The sequence below is a fragment of the Phalacrocorax carbo genome, chromosome 4, assembly GCF_963921805.1.
Source record: "Phalacrocorax carbo chromosome 4, bPhaCar2.1, whole genome shotgun sequence".
Classification (NCBI taxonomy): domain Eukaryota; kingdom Metazoa; phylum Chordata; class Aves; order Suliformes; family Phalacrocoracidae; genus Phalacrocorax; species Phalacrocorax carbo.
This window is the reverse complement of record NC_087516.1, coordinates 35,942,852-35,965,782: the sequence shown is the minus strand read 5'-3', so window position 1 is coordinate 35,965,782 and position 22,931 is coordinate 35,942,852. Positions and strand designations below refer to the sequence as shown.

At 39.9% G+C, this 22,931-nt stretch overlaps 1 protein-coding gene across 16 annotated transcripts in view; it reads right to left on the bottom strand.

Annotated features, from left to right (window-relative positions):
* The window catches only part of SORBS2 (sorbin and SH3 domain containing 2), a 247,725-nt gene extending 228,238 nt beyond the window's left edge, over nt 1-19,487 (bottom strand). For 6 of the 16 annotated variants that reach the window (XM_064449575.1, XM_064449574.1, XM_064449581.1 and 3 more), the window contains exon 1: nt 19,244-19,482. The gene's annotated coding sequence lies outside the window, so the exon portion shown is untranslated. Of the gene's footprint in view, nt 1-19,243 lie in introns of all 16 variants that reach the window. The other 10 variants (XM_064449582.1, XM_064449583.1, XM_064449584.1 and 7 more) reach the window with 6 other exon arrangements.
* Between the last annotated feature and the right edge of the window lie 3,444 nt (nt 19,488-22,931).

Sequence of the window (22,931 nt, the reverse complement as noted above, 5' to 3'; positions counted from 1 at the left end):
CCTTCCCCATGTCTGTTGCCATGAAACACAGGGCCCAGTTTTCAAGCTTTTACAGCACAGTTGCAAGTACCACCTTCATATAAAAAAAAGCTTGGCACATTTTGTGCGCCATACCAGTCAGACTTGCAAGCGATCACATTTCTACAGAAAGAGAACATGTGTTCAATATCCAAATAAGTATACACAAAATGTGTATATGTCTATAAAAAACACTTTCTGATTTTAAGTCTAACAAGCACAAGAAACCAAAATGAAAATTTTATAAAAATTTGGCTTCATCTTAACTGAGGTGATGTACTTATGCGATAGCCTTGAGGCATTTGTGATTATGTCAACTGATCCTTCAGTGCTCTATCTAAAGATTAATCTTCCTCTCCTGATGGAATCCTTCTCCTAACTAGTAACAGTACGAATTACTTAAATACTGTATATTGCTTAAGCAAGACACTTAATAGAAACACTATATTTGGTAGGTGGCTACTCAAACAGCTAAAATCCAGTAAATATAAAGAACTACCAGATAAAGCAGCCATTTTGTTCACTTATTTCTATACATAATCTATTAGTATAGCCTCTCAAACAATATCACTACCACAACTAAACCAATTAGCTATTTTAAATTTAGTTACCCAAAGACTTGCCAGTATTTCTTTTTAGCTAGTGTTCTATTTTATTAATTTTAAATAATTTACTTTAACTTCCAATACACCGGCTTATATGTGTAAAGATAGAGATATGAATAATAATACATTTCAGGGTCTACACAAGCAAGAAAACACATTAATATCTAAAAAGCCTAACTTCTTACCAGAACTATGATTACCTAGGATGTGATATGGTCTGAAGTGTGAATTTTATCTTTTTATTAGCTAATATATAAAAAGTATCTCTCAAGAACACCAATTACACCATTTGCTGGGTAGATAAACCATCTTGGTTTATTTTTTTCCTGAAAAGACTGTTTCTTTAGTTTGTTACTAGATTTATCATGCAAAGTTATAAGTTGCTAACTTACCACAATACAAGGAATACTTTTTGGAGAGAAAGATGCAGGCGTACTGTTGAATGCAAATCTAAGGCCTAAGAGTAATCCACATTTCATAAATTTGTAAGTAGGGCAATACAGAATGTAACAATTGCTAAGGAAACTGACTTTTAAGCATATCCATGGGGCATTTGTCCCATTGATCCTATGGCATACCACACCAGACTAGGCACAGGGTCACTAAAGTACTGCAGACCTTTCATCAAAGCTCAGTTCAGGCTAGCTCTAGCATGATCCGGTGGAGTGTTTCCACTCTAAGTACAGTGTGGATAACAGGTCTGTGGCATCATGTATTTTATTCTACAGATCCATCTTGTCTACCTGCATTACTTGTTAATGGAAACACAGCCAAAGCCTCTCTGAATTATTTTTTATGTATCATTAATGGGGGGACCTTAAATTTGTATTGATATTGACTAGAGCTATAAAGAAACATTGTTGGTCTAAGTGTTTACAGACAAAATAAGAACAGGTGTCTCAACCTGTTTTTCTAATGGAGTCTGTTACTAATGTTTTAATAAAGAAGTTCCCACACTTCCTGCCTCTCATGCCGTAACTGGAATACTATGGTTCTGTCTTCTTGTTTATCTGTAGGAAAAGCAGACCCTTTTTGTGCTCAGTTATCCCATTTAACTAAATATACATTAAGGAGAGAATATTTGTGCCTTTTAAATGCAGCTGTATGCTGCTACTAATACAATTAATTCATCATGCCCAGCATTAAGTATTAAAGATGGAAAGGCACAACCATACTAAAGGGGAAGAGTAGGGGCAAGACAAATGAGAAGTTGACACAATTGATCAAAAATGGATAGACATATTCACCTAGTTCCATTTAAGAGACATTAAAAGTAAAAAGTTATTAGCAAGAAAATCAGCTTACACATGAATACTTAAAAAAAGAAAGTTCAATTGAAGACAATCAAAAATGGAAAATAGTTAGATATTCTGATTTGCAGGAACTCTAGCACCTCTGGTTTTTTTTTAAAGTTATAATAGAAAATTTCTTTTCATGTGAAAACCCAGAAGAAAGTATTCTTGCACTGAAATACTGAGACAAACTGAAATACTTCAACAATTTACAAATTCTGTCCACCTTTAAATTTCAGAAATGAGATTCCACTTTTTGCCAGCCTCCAGAGAGAATGACACATCAACCACTACCTTCTGAGCCCAGTAATGCAGGTTTGTTTGATTTTTAACCTGAGTTGTCCACCCATCTAGATCACAACGTCCTAACTTGGATGTGAGCATACATACTGTGTGAGACAGTGTGAAAAGCCCTGGTAAAGTGAAGGTAATTTATTTTCATCCACCCCACCCATGATATGGCCATTTCATCCTAGGAGACAAGACTTACTACTTGGTAAATCCATGCTGACTCTTCCCCATCACTGCCTTCATGTGTTCAGAAATGTACTCCAAGAGGACTTGTTCCACAGTATTCCCAGAGACCAAAGTTAAGTTGACCAGTCTGTACTTCACAGGATTGAACCCTCATGCTTTTTTTAGAGATGGGTACAAGTTTTGCCCTTCTCTAATTATCAGGAACTTCTCCTGATCTCCATAGCCTTTCAAAGACTAAAGAGAACAGCCTCAACAGGGGAGCAGACAGTTGTCTCAGCATACATATGCACAGCCCATCAAGACCTCTGTTCACGCTGAATTCTCTGATGAAATCCTTGACTCAGTTCTCATCCAGTTACTGCTAGTAGCTCTTCTCCTTGAAATTTTTCACTAAGCATAGAGGCCTGGGAGTCATCGTTGGAAAAACCTAAGTTGCAAGTACTTCAGTCTTATCCATGTGTACTGTCACTCCGTGATGGACACCACTCTGCAGCAGTTGCATTTCTCATGTTCAGCCTACTAATGCAGCAGCACCCTTCCTTGTTGCCCCTTTCAAGTCTCAATTCTACTTGAGCTATGGCTTTCTTAACACGATGCTTACATGGCCAGTATTTCCAAATTCCTCTTCTGCAGTATGTCCTTCCTACTTCCTTCAGTATACTTTTTGCACTAGAATTTGTTCTAAGTTCCTGTTTAGCCAAACCAGTCCCCCAGTACATGTTTACCTGATCATCAGGATGGCCTGCTCCTACACTTACACAGTCCTTAGTCTGTCAGCTTTCCCATTGCCTTTGGGCTTCAGAACAACCTCCCATGGTATCCCACCTACCAGTTTCCTGAATAAGCTGAAGGTTGCTGGCCTGAAATGTAGCTGAAAGTAATGCACATTTCAGGATGAGGACCTTAGATAAGGCTCACATACACATCTAAGCATTAATTTGAGCACGTATAGTAAAGACCTGTATTTACAAGTTTGGTAACAAAACTAAAGTTCTGAATCATCAGTCTTATTTTCAAGGTGCTAAGTTGGATGACCACCTGAAGTATCTCACCTGATTTCTCAAGGACAAAGGAATCTTCACTGAAAACCAAGCTATTCTAAGCTGATAGCCTCTTCTATATCTAGATTTAGGTATACCAAGCAAGTGAGAATTTAACTGCATTTCTGTTTAACTCATGCTTCTGTGGATAGCAGCTTTGGATGAATTCTCTCATAGAATGTATCACCTCAACATATAGCTAGTACATCCACAGTGTCTGGGGGGGGTCAGCTTCAGCAGTGAAGTCTGGGGACCCATTTAAGGCATTTATAAGCCTATAAAGGACACAATCTAAAGCAACCAGCATGCTGAGAAGAAAGCTGCCCAGAAACAGCCAACTATGAGGAGAGTTGCACTTCAGGCCCAGAAAAGGATGAATTTGAACAGAATCAAGATTTTAGAAAATTTACTTCCCCCCTCCAAAATAAGTAGGTATGCCTCAGTATGTTATTTCTGCAGAATCTTTTATAATACATATATGCATAGGCAGCTTAAGTACATAGCATAATTAGAATGCCCATGGCATTACATTTAAAGTAATGTCTGCGTTTTAATCCCAGAGAAAGATAAAGCTCTGCTATGCCAGACATCTAAAGAAAACCCATTGTAGTACAATTAAGATCTGATCTGCTGTTTGTGTGTATGTGGGAGACTCATTTCAGAAAAATAAATATTTCATAAGGCTATAGTCACTTTACAGCATGTGCCATAGGAAGTGAATGAAGGCTAAATACACGAAGCTATCCCAAGGGAGTGATTCTTGTGAACTGGCAGAGACAGGAAGAATGTAAAAATAAAAAAAAATCCATCACATTATTTCTTTACAGGCCCAGAAACAAGTACCTGAAGGAGCATAGGCAAGAAAAGTAGCTTAACAAAGCTCACTAGAATGAAAGGAGATGGTTGACTGGTGAAGATGTTGCATTCCTACCCTGAGGGGCAGGTTCAAAAAACTTTAGCCAAGATGATCACCCAAGAAGGTACTTTGTAGAATCCCAACCATACAGGAACAGCCTATGAACTGAAGAAGCTGTATCTAGAAACAGACATCCGTAAGAGGGCTATGAAACAATCGCTTCCTAGTTTTATGGAGTCTTCATTAACAAGGAGAGAGGTATGTCAAGCTCTTCACCTAAGCTCACCTACAATCTATCAGTCTTCTGAAGTTTCCCAGAAGTAACCTACTGTGAACCTTGTCTCCTTGCCAAGAAAAACATTTGAAGAGAAATGCAATTACAAAATTAAGTGCATTAATGTTTCTACATAGTATTGGCACTTTTGTTTATTTTCTCCCCTTTGTTCTTCTACAGCATTCATCTCCACCCTGGGTAATCAGTTTTCAGGCTCATGCATAGCTTTGCTTAGTGTTTATTTAAGATCAGGTTCTCCATTTTGCACAGTGCCAAAGGCACTTGGTCCTTAGAAAAAGTTGAACGTTCCTCTAAGAAGAAAAGTATCAAGGATTTATTTAAAGAAAATTATTTTATTTCACGTAAATACGCAGTTCAAAGTTACTTAGCCTCAAGAAATTCCCTCCAAGCACTTGCTTTTCTGAACTGTAAATCATTGATAACTTCTCTTAATTTGGTACAAAAATATATGTAAAAGGTAAGGTACTTGCCCAGTCCTTCTGCTATTTGAATGTCTCCAGTATACATATTTTCATACACTGGGGAAACTGAAATACTCAGAAGTGCTACAGAACAGGTGGAAAAACATTGGAACACTTTTTTTTGTACCATTAAAGATGTCTGAAGGGAAGGAATTGAACATTCAGGTTTCACTGTCTAACTTAGTTTGATAGCCTAATTCTTAGATATTAGTTATTTGATATCCTGTCTAACTGTTCCTACCTTTACTATTACCATAGGAAGTTCACCGTTTTCTGTAGACAATCCACAAATCAAGATACCTATAAAGCACAAAGTATTTGAGCATGAGGAAATAGATAGGTAGCAAAAGTAAAGCAAGGTAACAAAGAGGTGTGATCAGAGCATTGGCTAGGAAATAAGCGGAATTGTCTGTGTGTAGCAGTTCAGCTGAGAACACATTATTTGTAGACTACATGGCTATATTTTAGAAAAAATACTTCAGTCTGGAAGGCTTTAAAAGAAAGTACAGCATCTGGAACTGGAAATCTGTTGTAGTGATTGGTGAGCTTCTGGCATAAAAGGTGTTTCGACCAATAACACAAGGTGTAACTTGCATCCATTGAACTTCAGAGATGCCAGTGCTGTGGCAAGAATATGGAGTAGTTGAAGTTTAGAGAATTATGGACACAAGCAGTTAAGCAGTTTACTCCTGCATATCATACAACCACAAACCAGACTAGATTATTACTAGGCTTATTAGATTGTTCTACATCTTGCTTCTATAGCCTCAGTACTGCAGGTTTTGCTGTTTATACGAAGAACACTTCATTTCCTCATCTTTGCTCAGCTGTTCGATAAACCATTCGCTAATCCAGAGCCTCTACTGAGGGCACCATAGGATATAAACCTAGATGAACTTAGAAGATGCCATTGCAGCAAGTTAGCAAAGATCAGGACCCCAATTTCTCCCTATCACTTCAGAACATGCTGTCAGTTTCTGTATTACGCCTGTGTTTGCTACCCACAGCCCCATGCTGTGGCACATGTGAACTGACTCAACATTATGAACCATATATCACAGTTTATTTATGAACATTTACATTAAATACAGTTGTTATTGCTTTCCAGTATTGCAAGAACAAAATTACCAGAACAAGACAAACCAGCCTCAGTTTAAAAGTACTGTATTTATTCAAATGCACTACACTTATCTGTATTGATAGATGGATGCTACAGACAGAGGACAAAAGGTGACATTCACCGAAAGAAAAAACGCCCTGTAGCACTCCCAGTCAAATTAATTTCTGTGGATCTTTAGCTTCAGCTCAATCAGTTGTCTTTTAAGTTGTCCTGGAATGAACAAGAGTATTCAACACATTAATACCTGCTTGCTCATTATGACTAAGTCCTCACACCCTACTCAATGTTACCATTGTGAGTATTTAAAGCAGTCCACTTCCACAGAACTCCATTGGCACTACTGCAATCCACTGCATAATCATGATTCAACTCAGCCATTTACAGTTCTCCCTTCATCACTCCTTAAACACACTCCAGGTAGATCAGCAATAAGATATGCCTTTTAGCACCAGCAGCAGTTTTTTTTATTCTGCTTACACATTTCAGTGCCACTTGTCTTACAGCAATACACAAAACAAATTTATAGAAGCAGCAGAAACAAGCGACTTCTGTGATTAGGCAGCTCTTCCAGCCTTATTTTATATCAAGAGATAGTCAACAGAGAACAGTTAGCAATACATGTAAATTACCCATTTAAAAAACTGATAGTTTACATAACAGAAGTGCTTCCTTGAAAGACATCAATACTATGGCAGTCCCTGTAATTCTTCTGTTTTGAATGAAGCTTTCAACTGTAATGAAAATATCAATACCTTGAAATGAGAGCAGCAAAGAAATGTTGCAGTCTGCTTGCCAGATACAGTATATAGTTATAATACAACATATGCCTGTACCCCTCCAGTGTTGCCCTTTCTTCTCTGATGGACATGGTAGCCTTTACTACCACATAAGGTGTTTACAACATGTGTGTTACATTCATGCATAATGAAGAAGCATAATCAAATCTGTTATTTGTTGGGAAGCATCAGACCTTTACCTCCTTGCAAGTCTGACTGGATGGCTGCTGAGCTCGCTGCTCCCACCTTACCCTTCAGCTGGGCTCAGTTATTTCCCAGGGGACAAATCCAGAAAACTGATAGTTACAAGAACAGTAGCAGGTTAGCAAGAGCTGGCTTGGGGGAGGGGAAATTCCAAACCAAGAAAAGCTTCTCAAAAAAGGTTTATAGCCTTCCAAGCTTACATGTAGACTAAACAAGGACAAGCCTAATAAAATGAATTAGCTTCACAGTAGCAAGCTTTGTGTTTATATTCTGAAAATACTATAAGCTGTTATCTGCTTAAAACAATATTGGATGGTCAGGTGGTTTCCAGTTTTAAGGCATATTAGCATAATCAGCCTTAAATTAAAACAGATGGGAATGACAGATATGTTAAGATTATTAAAGACCTCTAGAGGATAGAGTTAAATAAGGTTACCTAATCCATCTTAGAAGGGTATTATGAATTGCATCACTCAAACAAGAATAGCATTCTTGCATCTATTTTAGATTTTACAGGACTAAATAAAATGACCAACACAATATAACTAAGGGCATGCACATAACATGTATCTACTAGTCTCAGTTTCTGAGAGAAACAACCAGAATGTATTTCCTGATAACAGGCATTCATACAGATCTTTTATCAATAAGGATGATCATTCTCCTGAAGTTGCAGTGCATAGTGAATGCTCACAAATAAGCACTATATATCAGCATACTATAAATCAGTATATTGTATCTATTTAGAGACAATGAAAATTCTGCAGCTAAAAAACCTGAAGTATTCCGGTGTGGACTTCTCAGCTTCCTCTAAACCAAGCCCAAAAAACCCAAGCCCTTCAAAGCTTGCAACAAATTGCTATCGAGCACCTGTTCAAAGTGTAACCCAAATTTAAGTTAATAATCTCAGTTTCATACATGGCAGTTATTAGAACACCTTTTTGAGGGCTCGCTCTTGCCACAGTAGCTATGACAAAAACATCTATGGTAGCCATTAGTTGGGGTACACAACAAGTGGAGTAGGAACCGGGACTCAAACCTCCACTCCGGTACCAATACCCTATTTCCTGCCTGTAAAACATTTTTCAGCTCAGTAAAGAGTTCTCAACAAGCAGCCAAACCAGCTTATAGCCTGCTAGATCATGGAATCGCAAATGAAGTGGGAGGCATGATGAAGAGCCTCCTCACAATAGAGGGAGAAAAACCTCAACACACACACGTTAGGTAAATTCTTAACACCAGGCTATCTTGCAAAGGCATCTTTGTACTTTTCCCTATGGAAGACAACTGGTTGTTTAGAAACTCAACCAAGTAGTAGAGTTAAACATGCTTTCAGAACAGAGCTGCCAGAACCAGCTTCCAGGCCAAGAAACAATTTATGAATCCTGTTTGGTGTCAATTTTGGTGTGAATCGGTGCTAACATGCTGAGCCTTCCCAAAGCTACAATGTTTTCTCAGTATGTATAAAAGCCATATGATAACCTTTTTTAACCTTTCCCCCCTCCACTTGATAATCCCCAGACTAACAAATCCCAGTTCCCAAGGTTAACTGAAGATCAAGTAACAGCTGAGCTCTGGCTCCCAGAACAACTTTTCTGAATTTAGATGCCTATACTCAAATAAATCCTGTTTTGCAACCAGCTCAGAAATTACTTTCAAGGATTCCCAACATCAAGGTGAAAAGTCCATGGACCTAATCTAGTGGGAGCAGTAGCATCTAAAGTTCTGTGCTTGTAAGCATCAGTTTTGAAAGCAAGGAAGCAGCTCTTCAAAATTCTCAAATATCTCAATTTCTGAAAGTAAATAACTCAGCACCTATCTTTAATGTACAATTTACAAATGATTTTGACATCTTTTCTACATTTGCTCTACTGGAAAACACAGCAACCAGTAATCAATTTGTTTACTTCCTTGCCGTTTTAAGATTAAGCAAAGCATTTCACGCAACTACAAGTTACATTCAACTAAAGAAAACTACAAAACTGACATTTTTGTCGTGCATTTATGTGTAACAAAGCTGTGTTACGTCAAGCATCACCAGCTGAGAACTTTGGCTACATTTGTACAACTGCAGGGCACTGACAATAGCTGGGCATGTTCTAACCATCCTGCAGGATTAAAAGTAACTGAACTGAAATCTAACAGCGGTACAATTCACTAAGACTCAATTCAGTCAGCACTTACAGGGAAGGGGGATTAGAATTAGCATTCAAAATCTGTGTTTGGTATATTAGATATACACTTTCTTTTCTATTCTGCACTACAACTTTCTCTGCTGGATATGAAGTGGAATCTTCCCCAGTGATAAAGCACATAATGCTAAAGCAAGTACATTAAGCCAAATTAAAATGCATAGCTTTGATAACATCAACATCTATAGAATCAGAAGAAAATGTTAGGCTCACAGTTTCAAGAAAGATCAAACATCAAAACAAAAGACGACCATTATCTATCAAAACCCTACCATAAGCTTTAATATAGAAAGAGCTAGTATATTCATCTCAGTACACTGCTACTTTCCATTATTCTAGTTGAAGCTGCTTTTCAGGCAGTTGCACATATGCTAGAAGTTTTGGCACAGGTATTTTCTAGGCATGACAAATATATACCAGTTCGCAAATATCCTAAGCTGACCGATAAGTGACTTCTGGCAAGCTGTGCAAGTCTTCCTCATGAAGTTCCCTTAAACAAGAATAGTATCTTTTCATAAACCTGCCTTGTACAAAAGGAATCTAAAAAATTCCACAGAAAGCTGGGGTTTTTTAGAGCAATAGCTTGGAGAACAACACGGAGAAGCAAAAGGGAGCCTGTAATTATAACAGATTCTGGAAGCACACAGGAAACATCTCTCAAGTCAAAACAAATGCATAGCAGAAACAAGGAAGAACAGGTGCCACAATCCAATTTTCTTGGATTACTAAATCAAAATGTCAACATTAAAAACAAAGATCAACTATTTCCCTTTGCCAAATAGGCAAAGTGAATAACTGGGGTGCAATAACCCAGAAAGTCTTTACACTACCTTTACAGTGCACTTTGGTTCATGTTTTCAGTGTAGCCATAAAACTAGAAACTCCTTTTTAAAACAGAAACCAAAAGCATCAAGTATCTCATGATTCTAGCAGCTTTGGCTATTAAAAGAATACCTGCTTCAAATTAAAGCAAGATTTATCATAAATTAGCAGGTTGGTGAGTAGAAACAAGCATTGAACATGCAAACATAAATATTTACCAGAGTAAAAATGAGGTAATTTTCCCCATTCCACTATTTTTGTGGGCTCTATTCTTTTCTTCCTTAAAAATGTTACACGCTACTTGAAGGGCACTTGAAAAATACCAGCAGGCTAAAAGCTAGTGGCAGCAACATGCTGCTGCTATCTGAAGCATCAGTCCTACAGCAGACTCAATTCTGCACTGGAACTAGCCCTGTTTGCAGACCTGGAGCACTACCACAGAGCTAGGAGGGAAAGAAGCAGTTGGGCTTCAAGACAGATTTATCTGCACCACATCTGTAGCAGAGAATTAGTTGCCTCCTTTCTCTGCTTTAGCCTTCTCTTGCAAGCTCAGTCCCGCAAACAAGTTTGTTCTCCCATACTCTTAGGATACTGAATACTGATTTATGTAGCTCTTAAATGGCAAGCTCTTCTAAACTGTTCTCACTTATTTTCATAGCACCGACCATTCAAAAAGAAAAAGTAAATAGCTACTGGAACTATCAGCCTACTACTAAATCCAGTGTTTCTGCACATAGGACCCAGCCTCAAAGTGCACAGTATGCATAGCAGCCAGATTTCAACACTGCCAAAATGCAAAGCAATGCGCAGAGGTCTGTGTTAGTATCCTACATGCAAAATTGAAAAATATCAGAAAAATCAGCAGCTACTTCAATGAATGAAGAAAAAGTACATGTTTGAGATTAAAGAAAAAACCTAAGAAGTGCTCAAATCCTCAAGGGTCTGCCACTTTCTCTAATCAGAGATTCTCATTAGCACATTCAAGTACAACATGTGGGCCTATGCAAGGCTACGTTGTAGAAAGCAAACTTGACAAAGATTTTAATCTCAATTAAAAAAGCTTAAGAGCACAACATCCATTTGTTTAATCTAATATGCCAGGGTTTTACAAAGTCATAGTAACGAGGGCTTTCAGAGTCTACCAGCCAATTTGAAAGGTTGCTAGGGAATCACGATAGCATTAAATATATTTGAGTTTACATAGGCAATAACACACTGGTTTGAATAACATCACTGTGCAAGCTTCCAGTTGTTCATGATATCCACTTACTATTAGTCACAGCTGAATACCGTAAAGAATAAGGCAAGCAGTTGTCTGGGGCTGAAAAAGCACCAATATCTTCACTGCCTACTTCAAATTTGACAAAGCCTTGGAATGTCTTGCAAGCTGTTATTGTCTCTGAGAGGAAAAGGAGGAAAAGGCAATTCACCTGGCAGAAGCACCAGACCTAACGCTTGCTCTCCTCCCAGCTTTGCTTCTACTACCTCAGTTTTCCCTTATCACTAAGAAGCTTTGGGGTCACTCTAGATAAAAATGCCCTGGAGTTAACAAGGAATGTAACTGCATAGTGAGTAACTACAGAACAGCAAATAAGACTACTTTTAGCACTTCATCCCGGTTAAGAATACCTTGGTATTAAGTCAGCTGAGGCTTGCGGCCAGTTTTGTTGAAATGCCATTTTATACTACAGAGGACATTTAGCATTTCTTTTTCCCAGAGCTGTATTTCCTGACTTAAGAGCAGGAACATTGTTCCATCCCTTCTCTACCCAGCAACGTCTTAAATGGGAAGTTCCTAGGAGACAAGTGATGTTCAAGAGAACAGATTCATGAAAACAGTATATTAGGAAGAATTATTTGTAATATTTAGTTACATTATGAAACAGAAGTGGACTACCTGAGGCTACTAGGGCTGCAAAGCCTGCTTTTGTCTCCATCTTTACCTGCCAGCAGATACAATGGCAGATTCCAAGACTTAAGAGTAACTGCTTATCTTATCACATCTAATCTAGAGTTATTTTACCATTTTAGTTTTAATCCTTGCTGTCTCCAATCCTCACTGTGTATTTTATCAAGACCACTGTAACTCCAAGGCTGTACCCCCAAGAAGTGCAAAGCAGGTAGCAAACTCACTTTGTTACAGCAGTATGACTGAATCAGTATTCCCAGTGAAGAGTTAGAGAATCTTCTGTTAAGCCACATGTGCCTAGAAATATCTAAAAATACCTACTCTAAGTGCTACTACAGAGCCTTTTTCACTTGTCAATTGGTTTTTGAAAGGTCATTTTTACATTTCTTGCAGTAGATGTGGTTGTAACTATAGTTTAGCTTGGCGTGTAGTTGATATATGATTGCCTTGAAGTTTTTACACATACACTACGCTTCAAAATCTGCACTGAAACAGTTCAGTTTCTTCAAAAATGAAAATTTTAAAGACGTAAGACTTTATGCAGAAATTCAAGAACAGTTCTGTACCTCTGCCAAAGCTGATACAGTTTCCCGGAAAAGCAAATTCCCCTCACGCCTTGTGCCAATAAGATTGTGCAAATAACTCCAGCTCATTCTCCACTCCACTAGGATTTAGCTACTTCATAATAAATGGGCCACACTCAAGCTCTTGTGCCTTGCTCAGCAGCACTAGGCAGAGGAATTATGCTGAGATCCATCTGGATGGCTAATTTCTGCCTTAATTCATGAGCCAGGCATAGCTCACATTTTCACTAACTTGCCACAGTAAGAAAGTTCCCACTCTACTAGTTTTTCCCTCACTTTTGTAACAAGCATCACAAAGGCATAAAATATTCTCTCAACTACTCAATAGCCCCAGGCACTAAGAGCATTTCACTAGCAATAATCAGCTGGTTTTTAAAACAAATTTGCCGCAAAATATACAGCTAGTTCTTAGTAGCAAAACTAAACCCTGTCTACAGCTGCTTTATCCAGGGTCAAGTCAGCTGTAGTTCTTACTGCAACTTTGAATATTTCTTGACAGATTACAGTGATTTTATCTGTACTAAATTCTTATTAGTGTGAAGCCTAGTCTTGTTCTGTGCAATATTTTTTTCTTCAGTATTTGGATTACTGTATTTTGGTAAGCATCCAACTAGCGATATTCTATTTGACTCTGCTGTCTTTAACCCAATATTATGACAGCTATAAAAGGCTTGGAAAGTCTAGATGAGATACTGAAGCAGTTCTTATCCTCAGTAGTAAGCATAGAAACCACACTTTTTTTTAAAAAAAGACTTCTTGACTATGTTCTCAACTCAGCTTAAAGCTTGTATCACTAATTCAATTTGGCACTGAAATGAAAGCTCACAGAAATTATTTCTCACTGATTGACTTTAATAAAGCATTTGAAAGTTAAGTAGGTGACAAATTACCAGGGCAAGCAAATTAAAAACTTAATATGGTATACATTTAACTTTTCAGTCATAGAGGCTTTTCTCCTTCTGAGGGAAAACAAGACTCTATTCAAGCTCATCAGAAATATAATTAGAAAGGTGTGGTAAAAAAACAAGGTTAAAATCACACAGCTGCATAACTTGAAAAATCAGGAAATAGAAACTGGGTAGAAACAAGCTTGCCTCATTCACACCACAGAATTCACTTTTAGCAACAGCAAAAGTTATATTTTTATATCACACCTACCATTCAGTCACAAGGTCCAGAGTTTCTATAGTTTTAAAGAAAGCTTTCAGAGTTATTAATGCTCTGGAACTTGTGCACTATTGGACAGATATTAGAGCAAACAGCTGAACCCTTTTCCACAAGGAACAAACACTGCCAGGTTAAATGCTCTGCTTTATGGTAGACTAGAACAGGTGCTCTATTTTAGCACTGCAGCAGCACCCGCTAAGTTCTTACTGCAAAATTCGAATTCACGAGGAGTTAAGACTTTTCACCTTTCCTTAAAGATACCGAAGGCTCACTTCCCTTATTTTGCAGAAAGTAAGGGATACAGTTAGATTAAAGAAATTGCTTTGGCCCTTTATCTCAAACAATAGTTCTATGCTATCTTTCTCCATATTTAAGTTTCTCATAATCTTAGCCCTTCATATCACTACTAGATTCGAACTTCTAAGAAAAGGATGAAAGGTTAGAAAATTAATACTTCCTAACAGAGGCCAATGTTTTAGCCTTAGCACATAACTGCTAAAGAAACAGTCAAAAAGTTGACAAGAGAAAACAAGCTATAAAGTAAAGCACTGTTGGAACCTTTCTTTGAAGTAAGATAAAGTACCCTCCAAAGCAAGCCTTTATGGCCTATCCCGATTGCTTCCTTATAGCTATTACCCATACCTAGTACAACAGTTTAGTAAGAGCAGTCAAGGAGCTACCCATTCCACTCTCAAGTTCTCAGGCCTATATTAAAAGCCTTTAAGGTGGAATTGACGCATTAAGAATTAATTATTAGCACCCCAAGAAGAGCCAAGAATAAACAGCTGCATCACCTCTTGTGCTTTTTGTAACTACAATGGTTTTGCAACTACACACATAGAAACAAAAAACCAAACAAGCCCTACATAACTAGTCTGCATTCAAGAAGCTCCTCCATGTGTTCAACAATTTGTGCGTTAAGATTAGGGACAAAACATGGAAAAAAACCATGAAAAATAGCTGTCCTTTTAAGTCAACAGTTTGGTGCTTTTGAATTATGATTTAAGATTAGAACAGAGCTACAACCATAGGGCCACAACATTAAAGTAGCTATAAGAAACATCTCTCCAACAACCATAAACACTTTTGTTTTCACCAGAAATAGTTACTCAGCCTTTTCTTATATTAAAAAAAACAGCCCAAACTCTTTTTAAGTGAAACCACCACAGACTCCTATTGCTTTTACCACCATACTCTACTAAACACAAAATGCCCTACACAATTAACACCACATTACATACCAGCAAAAGCTCCCCGAGGCTTGGGCTGTTGTCAATGGCTTTGCTGGGGGTTGCAGCCTGTTAGGAAGGAGGCTGGGTGTGGGTGATTCAGACATGAGAGCATGGTATGGAGCTGGAAGGCTATAATGTTTGCAGCCTGAATATGTTGTGTATGGTAGTTGTGTGGGTGGCACAGGGCATTCTGGGAAGTGCCTCAAGGCATGAGGAGCATTTGTAGAAGTGGTAGGTGACTTTAAGGGTGGTGCTGGCAGAAAGAGTGTGCAATAGGGGTGGCATGCATAAGCAAAGGCCCTTGTCTTGGGAGACATTGGTGTGTGCTTGTGGCTTTATAAGAAGCTGTCTTTAGTAGTGGAGTGTGGGGTGGGTACCTATGCCTGATCCTGCTTCCTGGGAGGGTGGGTGGAAGGGTCTTGCCTGACTAAATCACATACCTTCAGAAAGCCTTGTAGTAATGCAAAGCAGGAACCTCTTACAAGAGAAGAGCCATGCCCAGGTGTGTGCTTAGAGCTCTGCCTCTGGTAGGGAAGTGGTAGAGTTGTATTTGTGTGAATTTATAGTCCTGCAGGAGAGTGCAGGATTGCTTATGAAGCCTGCAGCTGGGGCTGTGGGAAAGGACCAGGTGTGTGGTGTTATGAGGGGAGGCTCCCCTTATAGAGGGTCAGGTGCATGTGGGTGTCTTGCATCCTGTGAAGGTGGTAGGGTAGAGGGACTGTGTAGTGGGAGTGGTGTTTGCAAACAACATGCCTTGTGTTTAAGAGGTGTCTTGGTAGCTAGGATCTTTGCAAAAAGGGCTCTGTGGCAGGGAGAGCCTTTCCTAGGAGTGGTAATCAACTTTGAGAGTGGTGCTAGCAGAAACAGTGTGCCCAGGGCCTTTGAGCTTGAACTTTCTTGTTCTTTTGTTGGGAGGCACTGGTGTGGGCATATGCTATGGGAGAAGAGAACCCTAAGGGTGAAAGGTGTTACCTGGGCTAGAGAGCTGTGTGTGACCTGAGTTTTCTCTAGGGGTGGAAGGAGGGTGTGATAGCCTTCACAACTGAAGTAAACTGTGGAGTTATAGAAAGATGAATAGGGAATGAAGAAATGAACCCTTGTCTGGGAGTGGTGGGTGTGTGAGGGTGATACAAGAGGCAGGAGCATGCAATAAAGTGTTGGGGTTGTAGAAGGGAAGGTGGGGTAATCTCTGTGAGCAGTAGTGCACACCTGTGCACAGCTTCCATGTGCTGTGGACTGTGCAGGGTTATGAAATGGTATCTAAATTAAGTGCTTTAAGTATGGTGGGCTGTATAGTCTGCTGAAAAGGAACTTGGGGGGGGAGCAGTGTGTTGCTGGACAGAAACAGATGCCTAATACACAGTTTGTTTCCTGTGAAGGTGGCAGGAGTGTCTAAATCCCTTTTGTCCAAAAGGGGTCATGGCCTTTTTTAAAAGGAACCATCCTGGGTAGGGTGTAGCCTCCCCAGGGAGAGACAGTGCCTGTGTGCAGCTTTGTATGCTGTGAAGATGATGTGAACAGTGTGGTGGCAATGACTTTTACGAGCTTAAATGCCTTGTCTTTCAGGGGTGCTTATGGTCTAGGGAAAAGTGATGTGTAGTGGGGGTGGGGGAGAATCCTTCTTAAGGATTAGCAGATGCTTGTGTGGATATTACAGGTAGAAAGAGCCTGTAGTGATATTCATAAGGTAAGGGACTAATTTTTGGGTAGGTTTGCACTCTTGTGAGAAGTAAACTGCTAGTGAGGAGTGTAGCCTTGCCCAGGAGTGGCATATGCTTGTGAGTGGTTTCCAGTTGTTATGGGACCAGTAGGAGTGTGGCTGCAGTAGGGCTCAGAGGCTGATTGTCTTCTGTTTGAAACAGACTTGTGGGATTGTGGAGAAAGTAGCCACTTAAAGATGGTGGGGTAGCTTTGCGCAGGAAGGATGCGTGCTGTAGTATGCCTTCTATTGTGGGTGGGTGTGTGTGTGGTGTGGAGTAGAGGCTTTGATGGTGTTTCCAAGTGAAGCCCCTCAAGTTTGAGAGATGTTTGGATGGGCTTAGTCTTCCAGGATAGGAACTGCCTGGGGAATGGGGAAAGCCTTGCCCAGGAATGGCAGATGCCTCTGTGGCTTCCATGTGCTGTGAGGGGGACAGGGTCAGCAGGAGCATGCAATTGAGTTTGCAGGCCAAATGCCTCATATTTGGGTGGCCTCATTTCAGCGGAAGGCACCTGTGGCAGGTGTTGGAGCCTTAGCTGGGGCAGGGGGGAGAAACCTGTGTCCTGCTGCCATTTGTGGAAGTGGCAGGATTTGGCTGCAATAATGTTTGTAAAGCAAATAGTGTTTGTATGGGCTTGTGTTGTGAAAGTGCCCTCTACAGAAAAGATTTGCCTCCCTGAGGAGGGGGAGATACCTGTGTGAGGCTTACATGGTCTGTGAGGGTGGCAGAGCTGGCAGGAGTGTGCAGTGGTGTTGATGTTTACTAGCAAAATGCCTTGTATGAGAGGCATTTGAGTGGGCTTGCTGTCTCCAGAAAAGGATTTAGTGGTGGGGGTGTGAGGGCAGAGGGAGGACAAGATTTACCCAGAAGGAGCAGATGCCTTTGAGGGGGGGCATGGTGAAGTGTGCTGTGTGGGTCAGCATGGGTTCATGGGCTGAGGTATTCAGGGAGGCTTGCAGCCTTGTGAGAAGGGAGGAGTTGTTGTGGGGAGGGCAGCCTTCTGTAAGACTCGCACATGCATGTGTACAGCTTCCATATGGTGTGAGGGTGGAGGGGGTGGCAGGAGAGCGCAATGATGATATTTATGAGCTAAGTGCCTCACGTTTGGGTGGGCTTGTCTTCCAAGGCAGGAACTGTTATGTGTGGAGTCCTTACCCATGAGCTAAGTGACTCACGTTTGAGAAGTCTTGTAATCTTGTGAAAAGTGGTGCTTTGGTGGGGAGTAGCCACCCCTAGGTGGGGGAGAAGCCAGTATGTAGCTTCCATGTTCTGTGAAGGTGATGTAGGTGGCAGAAATTTGCGGTAGTACTGGCACTGAGGAGCAAAGGGAGTGGTGTTTGTGGGAGCTCATACTTTCAACAGGGGACCTTCTGTCAAGGGCCAAATCTTTCCCCAGAACCAGGAGAATTCTTAGGGAGAGGAGGGAATCCAGAACATGCACTGGCAGTGGTGTTCACAGGCAAAATGTTTCATGTCCAATTGTGTTTGGAGATTTTTCTGAGAAGGGAACTATTGGGGGAGATCTTTGTGCATGAATGCCAGGGCACAGCTCCCACTTGCTGTGGCAGCAACGGTGTTCATAAGCTTGAATATGCTTTCTCTTTGAGCATGCTTGTAGTCCGATGAAAAGGGGCCCTCAGGAGGGGGTAGCTTCCTCAAGGAAGGGCTGGGATTTGTTGGCAGGAGCCTTGTCAAGGGGTGGCAGGGGACTGTGAGGTAAGACATGGGGGCAAGAGCCTGGCATTGTAATGGCATCGTGAGCAAAGTGAAACCTGTCTGGGCAGCTCTGTAGCTATGCAAAAAGGAATGTTCTGTGGGGTAAGGAGAAAGCCTTGTCCTGGAGTGACCAGTGGCTTTGGGCAACTTCCATTTGCTGCAGGGGCCTTATAAGACCACAACAAGAGTGTGATGAGTGCAGCGTGTTATGTTTGAGGGGGTCACTTTGAAAAAAGGCCATTGCAGCAAGTGGGGGTGGGTGGTGGATGGACTCTTGCCTGTAGGTGGCAGATGCCTGCAATGTGATGGCATAAGGTGCAGGAGGGATGACTTGAACTTCTGTGCTTGACCTTCTTATGAAGGGGTAGTTAACTTCCCACCTACCTTTCCCGCATTATAGGCTTACTTACAGGGAGAAGTAGAGTAAGCAATAACCTTAGCAACAGTTAACACCCCGTGTTATCTTACCCTCTATGGGATCTTTCAGTGCTGTTTTTCTTAGCTGCCTCTTAGACTGAGGCAGCTTTCTCTGGAGCCTTCCACCCACTTGAGTCCCTCTTTAAAACAAGTTCACAGCAGACTACTGTAGCCTACCTCAGGCTTTAGCTTCTACTCTGACTAGTCTCTTCTGACTCCCTGCTTTAGAACACCTGTTTTTAGGACTATTACACTTTGATTTGCCATTTCTCTCTCCTATCCTTCTCTACTTTATTACTGCCTAGCAGAGGTACAAGCTCCACCTTACCCAGCCATCTTGCATCTCCTCTCAGCACTTACCTTTTTCCAGTCTCTTCAACTCAGCAGGGATTTCTGTTTGCTGTTGCCTTTACGCCATATCCAGGTGGAACTGGGAGGATGAACTTGAGCAGTTAGGCTTTTGCAAACTTGTTCTCTGAAGCTGCAAGTCCTTGTTGTTGTCTGGAAAGCTCTACTGGTGCACTAGGGCTGGCTGTAATTCCCAGTTTAGGAATGCCTGACTTTGTCCTGTCTAATGCTGGTGGTCTTCTTAGAATTTGGATTGAGGTTATAATTTAACTTTATTGGTATGAAACTACTTTCGTTCCAAAAACTGCTTACTGTGCCAAGCACACTGTTATACTTGGGATATTCATGGTCAGGGCAAAGGTGACTGATTAATGTCCAAGTTTTCGTTTGCCCTAGAGAAAAGAGGTCACGGGTAAAAGTTGAAACGAAGAGAAGGGGAATTCTGGCAAATTACTGTGGCACTTTAACACCTAAATAATCTTTACCTGAGATGCAGGTTATAGGTCCACCCTTCTGAAAACCTACTTAAAATACTAGTGCTGGAGGAATTGTTACAAAGTATCTTTATGCTGAAAGCTGCAATTCATAATTGTATGGATTTATTAGTTTTGAAAGATACTGTGTATGCTGTTATAACAGTTACCTTAAAAGATAATGTTGTCTTATATTAAATTATTTTTCATGGCTGTTTAGAATTCTCTTAGGCATAATTATAAATGTATGCTCCGGCTGTCTACTGTTACTGATTTTTATGAAATGAGTTCTGGTGTTCTTGTCTTAACAGTACTATTTTGAAGACTTCTCTTGGCTATGTTGTTACTCAGCTATGCTGGGTTTGTAGATCTTGATCTTGAATTGTAGATACTGGCCCAGTTCATTGAAGGAGAGAACCATCGTGTGAGGTGCTAAGCTTGATTCTGCCTGGCGTTGTGCACTCTGGACTGCTGTGATGTTGCCATGCACTGCTAAATTCCTGTTCCACCAAAACCAGGTTTCTCTTTAAAGGCCTTAAGGTAGTACTTGTGGGAGCTGTAATTGCTATGGTAATTTTGCTCATAGAGTAGGCCTGTAAGTACACCTACACTCACATCGTCTCAGGCAACTTTAGTGGCTGCAGATACTGTTCATGATACAGCAATCAGTAGGAAGATAGGCAATGGTTTTGTTTAACTGAGAAATTTTCTTATGGGAACAGATTGTTCACTCTGCTCCTTATCAGATATAAAACTCTGGGTGAGGAAAGCAATCTGTTGCCTTCATCATACTCTTAATAGTTTCACGGAGTCAGGTAGAAAGCTGTGAGCTAGCTGTTGAGGGGCTACCCTTGCTTGTTAGGAAGATAGTAGTCTGTGAATGACTTAATTGGAACTACAGTGAAGAGGAGTTTATGAAAAGGAGGTACGGCTTCCATCAGCAGTCCTGTCCTGGTGACAGTTCAGAAGTGAGGTAAATGTGTAGTGTTGGAGATGGCCAGATGCCTTCTTAATCTGTTCCTAAAGAGCAATCAATAACTTGTAACAAATACCCTTTTCTCTCTGCCCCAGCACAAAATGTAGGAGCTTTTACCTTTTTACTGTGGCTAGGATGAAGCGTAAGGTGCAGAAGGTACCTTTTAAATTTCTTTGAGGCAATTTAGAAATCTGTGCCATCTTTTGAAGGCTTCTTCTCAAAGCAGCATGTTATTTTTCTTGTGGTACTATTTGCCTTGTACGAAAGTAGTTTCTGTTTTGTCTTTCTCTGAAGCTGTTTTGGTTTTGTTGATATCAAATGAGATTAAAAGAATCCTCTCTGAGCTGGGTAATGTAGACTTTGAGATTCTTCACATATGCAGTAATACAGCTTCCATTGAAAGTTGCATTTGGGCATCTATTTTAACTAAAAAGTATCCTTTGTTCTGTCCTGCTTAATCTTTTAGCAACATTTGGATGAAAAGGATGATTGCCCTCAAATATATTTTGTATTAATTTTAGCCTGACCTTCTTGTACCACAGCTAGTGACTTGCCTAAAGAGCAATGAGAGATTGTATTGCACTGTGACAAAGTTTTTTGCTAGCATAGCCTTTCAGTGTGTACAGTGCCTTATACACACAGGATTTCAGAAGCCAATAGAATCAACAAGTAACAGGCTAAATTTGATGTCCATACTTACAAGCGTTTGTGCTTGATTAAAGATCTTTATATTGCAATTAAATAATATTTTTGTGTAAGTTTCATAACAGAAAGAAAGGATGCAATGATGTGTAACAGTCTACAGATTTTTTCTGTAATTATATTTAGTTACATGTTTAGAAAGCAATGGATCCTTTGGCTAGGATTCCAGATTACTTTTCTTGCCTTTGCTAGTAACTGCCACCTAGTGTGAGCAGTAACAGGAGAGATACTAAAAGTACACAAGGGAAAAAAGGTGAGTAAAGCATACACTGATTTAACCTTTATGTTGCTGTCCCTTTTCTTTACCAGGACTCCTTTAGTTGTACATTGAGTTTGTCCTGTCTTTCAAAGGCAAACAGGCATAATATTTGCGTAACACTTCGAGTACCTTTGTTTTGCTGAGGTGAATCTAAAAAGGTGGTACGTGGCAACAAGGTTCAGGGGGTTTTAGGCTAATAACATGACTGTCTGGTGGTGATGTATTTGAAGACAACTGACCTTCTCGCCATAAAAGATAAAGGTGACACTGCTATAAGTGCCTGTCCTAATGAACCCTTTCTGTTGATGATGGTTTAATCTTGAATGGTGGCTCACAAATGTCCCACTAAAGAATAATATGACACTTCTAGTTCTTTTTTTGTGATGAGTTTCATTATAATTTTACCTTTTGTCCATCTTAACTCAATTTAGCAGCTTCATTTGCTTGCTTTAGAAAACCTAATGGGGCTTCTGTATTTGACTTATTCAGTTCTATGAAGTATGCCCTTTGGCATAAATCATGATACCATTTGAGAACAATATCTTAAATTATTATATAGTGTGCAGCTGGGCTTATTTTCCTCAAAATATTTTCCAGAATGATTGTTGGCACAAAACAAAACCTGAACAAGTGTTCTTTACAATATGTTGCTTCAAAGTTTTGGGTTTTTTTTACTTTTTACAGAGTGTTTTGTATTATTTTAAAGTAAAGCCATTTACCCAATGAGAACTGAGATGAATTTCACTACATGAAACAGTTCTCAAGACTTGCTTCTGGATGTAGTTTAATATCCTGAGAATTAGAGCAAGTATGTAAAGTTCTGGTAGGGTGAGATACTCTGTAATATATCTTTATGCATGAGCAATCTGTTTCCGTGAAACTCTTGAAACTCTTCTTAGGCAAGACTTGATCTGACATCAAGCACTTTGAATGAAAATCTGAATGAAATGTAATAATCTTCAGAGATAGAAGTAGCAGGTGAAATATGACAATTCAGTAACTTTATGTTCATATGTTTTAGTCAGGAAAAAAGTTGGACTTTTTTGCACAACATTTTTTAGTTTGGTAGATGCTATTTTAGCAGGAGAAATTGAAATGCCTTAAGAGTAATGGACAGCAAACTTTTCATGAGTTTTAGTGCTAAAATCTGGATTATTGTAAATAGTTTGGGTAATAGAAAAATAAAAAAGCTCCTAGTACAGCAAAAAGTAAAAGATCTTGTTAGTTTTTACCAGGGTTTATACATGCACAGGTGTTTGCTTGCACTCCCTGAATAACATGGCACTTGCA